At 45.2% G+C, this 7,780-nt stretch overlaps 1 pseudogene; it reads left to right on the top strand.

The window, feature by feature from the left end:
- Nucleotides 1-1,145: 1,145 nt before the first annotated feature.
- LOC116900203 lies at nt 1,146-1,515 on the top strand (annotated as a pseudogene).
- The last annotated feature ends 6,265 nt before the right edge of the window (nt 1,516-7,780 follow it).

A 7,780-nucleotide genomic window follows, 5' to 3' on the forward strand; every position in this document is an offset into this window, starting at 1 on the left:
AGGTGTTTTTAACTCTGGAGAGCATCTTCCCTGTATCAACTTGGTCCATCCCCACATGGTCCTGAATGGAAGCCTATTCTATTGTCCTCACCTGACAAACAATGGAGTTGGTGGCAACCTGCCCAAGGTCAGGGGGTCTTCTGACTTCAATGGCAACTTTCTCCCATTATACATGGTGTGGTCTCCTTTCCCAGCCAATTAATGCATTCGTCAATAACCACTTATCTAGCATCTGTTCGTTTGTGAGCCCTGTGCTGTGATTCACAAAGTGTTCCTATGCCAGTGTATTCGGTAGTGAGGCAACAGAAATTTCTGCTTCATGGGGTTTACAGTCTAGTGAAAGGAGACCTGAACCAAAGAAGTAATAGAAAATATTACATCATATACCCAGAAGTGCTGTGGAAAAACAAGGAAGGAATAGGTTGTATAAGTTAGCAAAAGCAAGGAGACGTGGATTTTGACAGGTCAATGAAGGTCTTTCTAAGAAAAAGTGACATTTGGTTGAGTAAAGAAGGGAAGAGAGGGGTTGGGGATTTAGCTCAGTGGTAGAGCGCTTGCCTAGGAAGCGCAAGGCCCTCGGTTTGGTCCCCAGCTCCGGAAAAAAAAAACCAAAAAAAAAAAAAAAAAAGAAGAAGGGAAGAGAAAAGTTGGAGAAATAGCTCTGTGGTTAATAGCACTGATTGCTCTCCCAGATGTCTTGAGTTCGATTCCCAGCAACCACATGGTGGCTCACAACCATCTGGATGCAGGTATACAAGTAGATAGAGCACTCATATACATTAAGTAAATATTTTTAAAGGGGCAGGGTATGGAGGGACTTCATATATTCTCCTGAGGAGCTACCATCGAGGTGGCAAGGACCAAGGTCTCAGGGAGAGGCAGTCCTGGTATGTTCAAGGAACAGCAAGATGGATTTATAGCCAGAGAGAAATGTAGAGAGACTATCTTATAAGCATCACCTGTCAATAAAACAGCTGATGGCCAATGAGCTGGCGCAGGAAATAGAAGGTGGGACGCTGGCAGGAAGAGAGGGGATTCTGGGAAATAGTAAGCGATAAAAGAGAAATGGAGAACTCTTCCGAGTCTTGGCTCCAATATAACAAAAACAAAACAAAACAAACAAAAAAAAAAAAAAAAAAAAAAAAAGGAGAAATGACGGTGGTGCCAGAAAGGGCCGCAGCCATGTGCAGCGAATTCACTGCACGAACTGCACCCTGTGCATGCCCAAGGATAAGACCATTAAGAAGTTTGTCATTCGGAACATCGTAGAAGCCGCTGCTGTCAGGGACATATTTGAAGCAAGCATCTTTGACGTGTATGTGCTTCCCAAGCTCTATGTCAAGATGCATTACTGCATGAGCTGGCCATTCATAGCAAGGCCGTCAGGAATCGATCTTCTGAAGCCTAGAAGGATCGAACACTCCCACCACGATTCAGACCTGCTGGCGCTGCACCACGACCTCCACCAAAGCCCATGTAAAGAGGTGATTTCATGAAGGCAGAAAGAAAAATACTTTGGAAAAATAAAACAGAAGTTATACTTTAAGGGAGGTTAGGGGAGAGAAGACAGATATAAACCAGCAGGGAGACTCTGAGGAGACGCTAAACTTCTAAGAAAGGAGCAGGCCCGGGACAGAAGGAGAGGTAACTAACCACATGGTAGACATAGAGTAGTTTAAATGGGTTAAATAAGTTACGAGCTAGTCAGGGAATAAGCCAAAACCAATGGCCAAGACATTTAATAACATCTAATTAGTCTCAGAGATGTTATTGATGGGAACTAAGGGATTGGAAGTAAAAACGGATTTGAAAATTATCTTTACAGAGAAAGCAGCAAGAAACATTTCACCAAGACCAAATTGTTTAATCTTTAGCACTTGGAAGGTGCTAGTTTTTATTCTGAGTTATATGGGATGCCATCAGATGATGCACAGGAACAAAAATGAGTAAAAATAATAAACTAAGACAACAGCAATTTTTGTTCTTTGCTTTTGTTTTGTTTTGTTTTGTTTTGTTTTGCTTGAGGCAGGGTCTCACTATATAACTCTGGCTGTCCTGGAATTCACTATGTAGAACCAGAATGGCCTCAGACTCACAGAGATCTGTCTGCCGCTGCCTCTGCCTCCTGAGTGCTGGGATTAAAGGTGTGCACCACCACGTCCAGCTAACCTAGCAATGAGCATGGAAAAGCCTTAACAGATACATCGCTTCTTCAGTGCTGGATGATGTATCAAACTTACTCAAACTCTTTTTTTTTCAAGATTTATTTAGTTATATATATATGAATACACTGTCTTCAGACACACCAGAAGAAGGCATCAGATCCCATTACAGATGGTTGTGAGCCACCATGCGGGTGCTGGGAATTGAACTCAGGACCTCTGGAAGAGCAGTCAGTGCCCTTAATCGCTGAGCCATCTCTCCAGCCCCTTACCCAAGCTCTTAACAAATGCCTGCAAATTACATCATTATCAAAAAATATAATCAACAAGAATAGAAGATATACAACACACACACACACACACACACACACACACACACACATATATATGCACTCAATGCCAAGAATTTTCAGTTCTACTTAATTGGAAGAAAAAAAAAAAACTTCACACCTTCTCAACTGTCTAATCTAAAGTCTAACATCTGTGCCCTTTAAAAGACTAGCGATTCCACCTGACATTTAGACCTATGGCATGAGCAAAGCAAACTGACATGGTGGGTCTCTTGTACTCTAGGCTAAGAAGCTACAGAGCAACTCACGACAGCCACGCCCATTGAAACCAGAGTGCCCTAAAGCCGGCTTACCTTAAATACTGTGCTTGACTGTTTTTGTTTTTTTTTTTTTTTTTGGTTTTTTTTCGAGCTGGGGACCGAACCCAGGGCCTTGGCTTCCCTAGGCAAGCGCCTACCACTGAGCTAAATCCCCAACCCTGTGCTTGACTGTTATGGTCAGCATCTCTTTCATATGGATATTTTCAGAGGTTCGAAAGGTACGTACGTACTATAGTGTCCAGAGCGTTTATTCCTGGATCCAAGGAGAGTTCTAAGGCCAAAATGGGATCAATGCTCAAGTGAGTGGGAGAGAAAACCAGAACTGATTCTGCTAAATACTTGGGGAAATAAGACATCCAGAGCTGAAAGCGAACCATAAGCCACAGCTTTCTAATTCCGAGATGATGGTGGGGAACATCTGTTTGCCAGTTAAATGCACCGTCATTTGCATGAGGGACTACATTTAATGGTCAAAGCACTAAGCTCACTGAAGGGTGACGTGTTTTGTTTGCAGTAATGTACGACGGCACAGCCTTTCTATCCAGTGCTCTTGTCCAACATAAGGGCGTGGCTCTGTTAAACTCTCACTGCTGAAGCTTTTGCCTGGCAAGGAAAGTTAAGGTGCTCTGTGTCCAGCATTCACCACTGGGAGTTCCCGGATGGCAAGGCAAGAAGATTGTCCTTACAGAAACCCAGTGCAGAAGATCTCAGAGCCTACGGCTGTGGAAACCAATAGTCTAATGACTTTGGGGTTTTGTTGTTATTTCAGTCATGCTGTGAAAGAGTCAGAGCTAGAGAGAACTTTCCTAAATAGCTTACCTAACAAACTGTCAGTTTTTAAACAATTATGTTATGAAATGGAAATTAGCTGTTATGATCAAACCATATGGCTAATATAATTGATTGCTTCACACTTTTGAGAAGATGGAAATCACAATTCAAGGAATAATGGAATAGGTTTTTGCAAAATTAACTACAGGTGATAAGTTGGACAATTGGAGGGTTTATTTTTTTTCCTTTTTACTTATTATTCTCTCATATATTACATCCCAACTGCAGTTTCCCCTCCCTCCCCTCTCCCCAAGTCTCTCCCCTCACACACCTCCCCTTTCCTCCAGATCCACATCTCCTTCACCTCCCTTCAGAAAAGAGAAGGGCTTCCAGGGACATCAACCAAACACGGCATAGCAAGCTACCAGGCACAAACGATCACGTCAAGGCTAGGTGGTGCCACCCAGTAGGAGGAAAAGAGTCCCAAAGGCAGGCAAAAGTGTCAGACAGCCCCCATTCCCATATGCAAAGGACCTAGGTCAGACCCATCCCTGAGCTCTGTGAGCCTACATTATTAGTCCAGGCGGTTGATTCTATTGGCCATGTTCCTATGGTGTTCTTGGGTTCCTCGGGTTCCTCCAGTCCTCCCCTCCTCTGTAGGACTCCCTGAGCTCAGCCATACTGGCTCTGTGATTCTGCTTTTGCTCTCATCAGTTGCTGGATGAAGTCTGCCTGGTCTCTCAGGAGGATTCTGCTAGGCTCCAATCCCAGCACCTCCAACAGGCATGGCAAACTGTAGCTCAGTGTATCTGTGTCTGGGTTGGTGTCCCAATCCCTCACTTGAGGACTTGCCTGATTTCAGAGGACGGCCTGTTCAGCCTCCATGTCCCCCACTAATACGAGTCTTTACTGTTACCCTTCCAGATTACATGGAGTTTCCATTGTACTAGGTTTCTACCTCACTCACAAAATGCCCCCAATTCTAGTTTTCTCTCCCAGGAGGGCTTGTTTTAATGTGAGAAAGATTTGAATGGAGACTATGAATAAAAAAAGGTTTTGATTAACTTTAAAACCTCTCACATACAATAGTAACAAGGAAACTGACACATCTGAGCACATGGGCATATATGCACATGTGCCTATGTGCTTATGTGTCTATGTGCAGGTAAGGAGAATGAAATGAGACGCTATGTGAATGCTGACTTCTGCTTTTAACAGCATGAGGGGGGAAATGGTTCTAGGTTTCCCCTCCCATTTCAGAAGCAACTTCAGCATATTTGAGGCAACTTGGCACCGAGGGTGGTTCTCCTCTAGTATCTAATAGCCTTGTACACTGACGCTGGAGACACTAACCTCTGTTTGCAGGAAGACATCCCCAGGCTTGATGGAGACATGACTGAGCCTTAGAGCAGTAAGGTGTCCCTTAACTGACATCCTGAACCCCTTCTTGGAACTCATTGCTTCTGAACTTAGTCTTTTCCTTCCATATCTCCATGGGTCCTTAGGCATCAGCATGGGAAATGTCAGGGGTGTGAGCTCCTCCTTTTTCCTTAGCCTTGGTTGGGAAATTGCTTTGGTCTTTTGATTTCCATCACCTCCCAGCAAATTGTTGGTTTTCCTCTTCTCTGTTGCCAGCTGCAGGTCCTTGACATGTTACTTCCTTTAACTTTCTCAACGATCCTTCCCAGGCCCTTGGTTATCATCATCCCTATCTTCCACACAAGACACTTGGAGCCAGGCAGGCTGGTAGACTTGCCTTACAGCACTTTGGAGACCATGGAGTCTATCAGGTGTCTCTCACTGTGCAGCGGGAATTATTTAACTTGGGTCATGCACAAAGGCATGTGATCACTGCATTTCATTGCCTTTGAAACGCATTTCTGAAAGGAGAAAGTGGCTAAGGCTGCCTTGTTTGTTTTCTTAAATGTGCATTGCCTGCACTTATGTCTGTGTGAGGGCATCAGACCCCTTGGAACTGGAATTACAGTTATGTGCCTCCATAGTTTGTGTTTGAAGCCTTTGAGCTCCTCCCTTCTTGCTATTCAGAAAATATAACAATAATTGTAAACTATAGCCACCTCATTCTTGGCATTTTTAGGTCCTTGACCTAACTAACTGTGATCACCTACTCTACAGAGGTGGCAGAGCCTGAATCCAGTGTCTCATGCCAACTGGGTGTGAGTGAGAGAAGGGAGTTTGGATTTAGCACGGTGCGTGCATACAGCATGACCACATTTATGACACTCTTTCCACAAGGAAGGCGCTGTTTTGTGATAAAACTCACAAAATTCATGCAGAGCATTTTTGAGGCAGGACTGTTATTTATCCTCATCATTCGGAGAAGCACAGTGAGAGACAGAAGGTTAATTGAGTAGTCCGAGAATTCTGAGAGAAAACAGATAGGGCAGACATAGGTAGGGGCTACACACTTGGTCAAGGGCAGTCCGTCCTCACCAGGCAGGCTTCACCACTATACTGATTCACTAGGGCCATGGAGTCTTGGATTCACCAGGATCCCATGACTGCCACTAATGCCACAGCAAATCTGGAGAAGGAAGATGGGAGCTTTTGGAGAGCGTGTATTTGGATAGGGCTCTTAGGAACTCGATCTCTGTAATCTGAGTCCTGGTTTACTGATGAATTTCAAGGAAGAGGCAGACAGACAAAATACCTAGGCACGCAGACATAACCACAACTCTGAACTCTTCACTGTGCCATCCACCCACTTCTGGGGCATTCCAAAGGCACCCGCAGGAAATTCAGGTCACTTGCTTCCTCAAGGTCCCAGGGAAACTTTCTAAGCCTTGGGTCCCTGCTCCTGGAAATTCTGAGTTGCTAAGATCTGTATGCTGAGAACCAGAAAAAGGTCCCAAGTAGCCACACTAAGTCTAGGTGGCCAATTGTTCTGTACCATCCTGTGCAATGGACCCAGCCAAAAGGATCTGCCCAAAGTAGCAAGTCCCTGCCTTGAGTGTTCAGGACCGTTCCCTACCAGCCCACAGCTACACAAAGTCCCAGTACCACCGAACACTCTCTGATTGGTTCAGCAGGTACAACCTTCTTTAGCTTATGTTCACAGAAGAGAGGACACAGAACAGACGTGGCCCCAACCAATTTCTTTTCCTTAACCAAAGCCCAGTCCCACAAAGCCATCAAGCGATGGGGGTGGGGTGGAAGCGCAGCGCGCTCGGAAGTCTGGGAAATCTGCAAAGGACAAATGATCCTTCTGGGACTGAGTCAGGAGCTGGCACTCAGACGCACAGGACTTGGTTAGACCCCATGGTTTTGCCTCGCTTTACAGTCTGCGAGGTAAACTGCTGGCCAAGCTCGGCCAGCCAGGAAACAGCAGAGACAACATCCTCTGATTGCCAGGTGTCTGGTACAGACACGGTTCCTGAGATGCTGTGCAAACCTCCCTCTGGTTACTGCACCCTCCATACCAAATTAGAGGGCTAACTGAGGACTAGAAAAGAGCATCACACCACTTTTTGCAACAGTCCTTGAGGTTCCCACCATTTGACTGGGGAGGTGTGGGGGGATCTGGAGTGTGATCAGTTATAACCAAAGAGGCCATTGGTCCTGAACTACCTTAATAATTATTATGCACTCACTTTGGAAAGTGCAGTTTTCCAGGGCATAAGATTCATGGGGATTTCATCTCCCCAGTGAGCACTGAAGACCTACTAAGAGGTAGGTAAGTAAGACTTGGGTAAAGAGAGAAAATTTTCGTTTCTTTTGTTTTGTTGTGTTTTGTTTTTGAGACAGGCTTCCTTTGTGTTTCCTTTGTGTTTGTTCCTGGCTGTCCTGGAACTCACTCTGTAGACCAGGCTGGCCTAGAACTCAGAGATGCACCTGCCTCTGCCTCTCAAGTGCTGGGATTAAAGACGTGCACCACTGCCACCACCAGGTTAGAAGGTACCTTTTTCTAACACAAGAGAAAATAAGGTTTCTTTTGTTTGTCTGTGTTTAGGTTTGGGGTGGGGAGGTTGGGGGCAGGGTTTGTTGGAAACAGGGTCTCTCTATAACTCAGTGTGTAGAGTAGATCAGACTGCTCTGGAACTCACAGAGAAGCACTGGGAATGCAGGAGTATTCCATTACTAAAGTCTCAACAGAAGGGACTAAGCCTTCATTCACCAGCACCACCACCACTCAAGCTCCTGGGTCAGAGGCTCGCCACCATCTGGTTCCATCTGGTTTGACAGCTGTTCTTGTACCAAACTCCCCTCATTTGGTCAA

Source organism: Rattus rattus, chromosome 5 (assembly GCF_011064425.1).
Source record: "Rattus rattus isolate New Zealand chromosome 5, Rrattus_CSIRO_v1, whole genome shotgun sequence".
Lineage (NCBI taxonomy): Eukaryota > Metazoa > Chordata > Mammalia > Rodentia > Muridae > Rattus > Rattus rattus.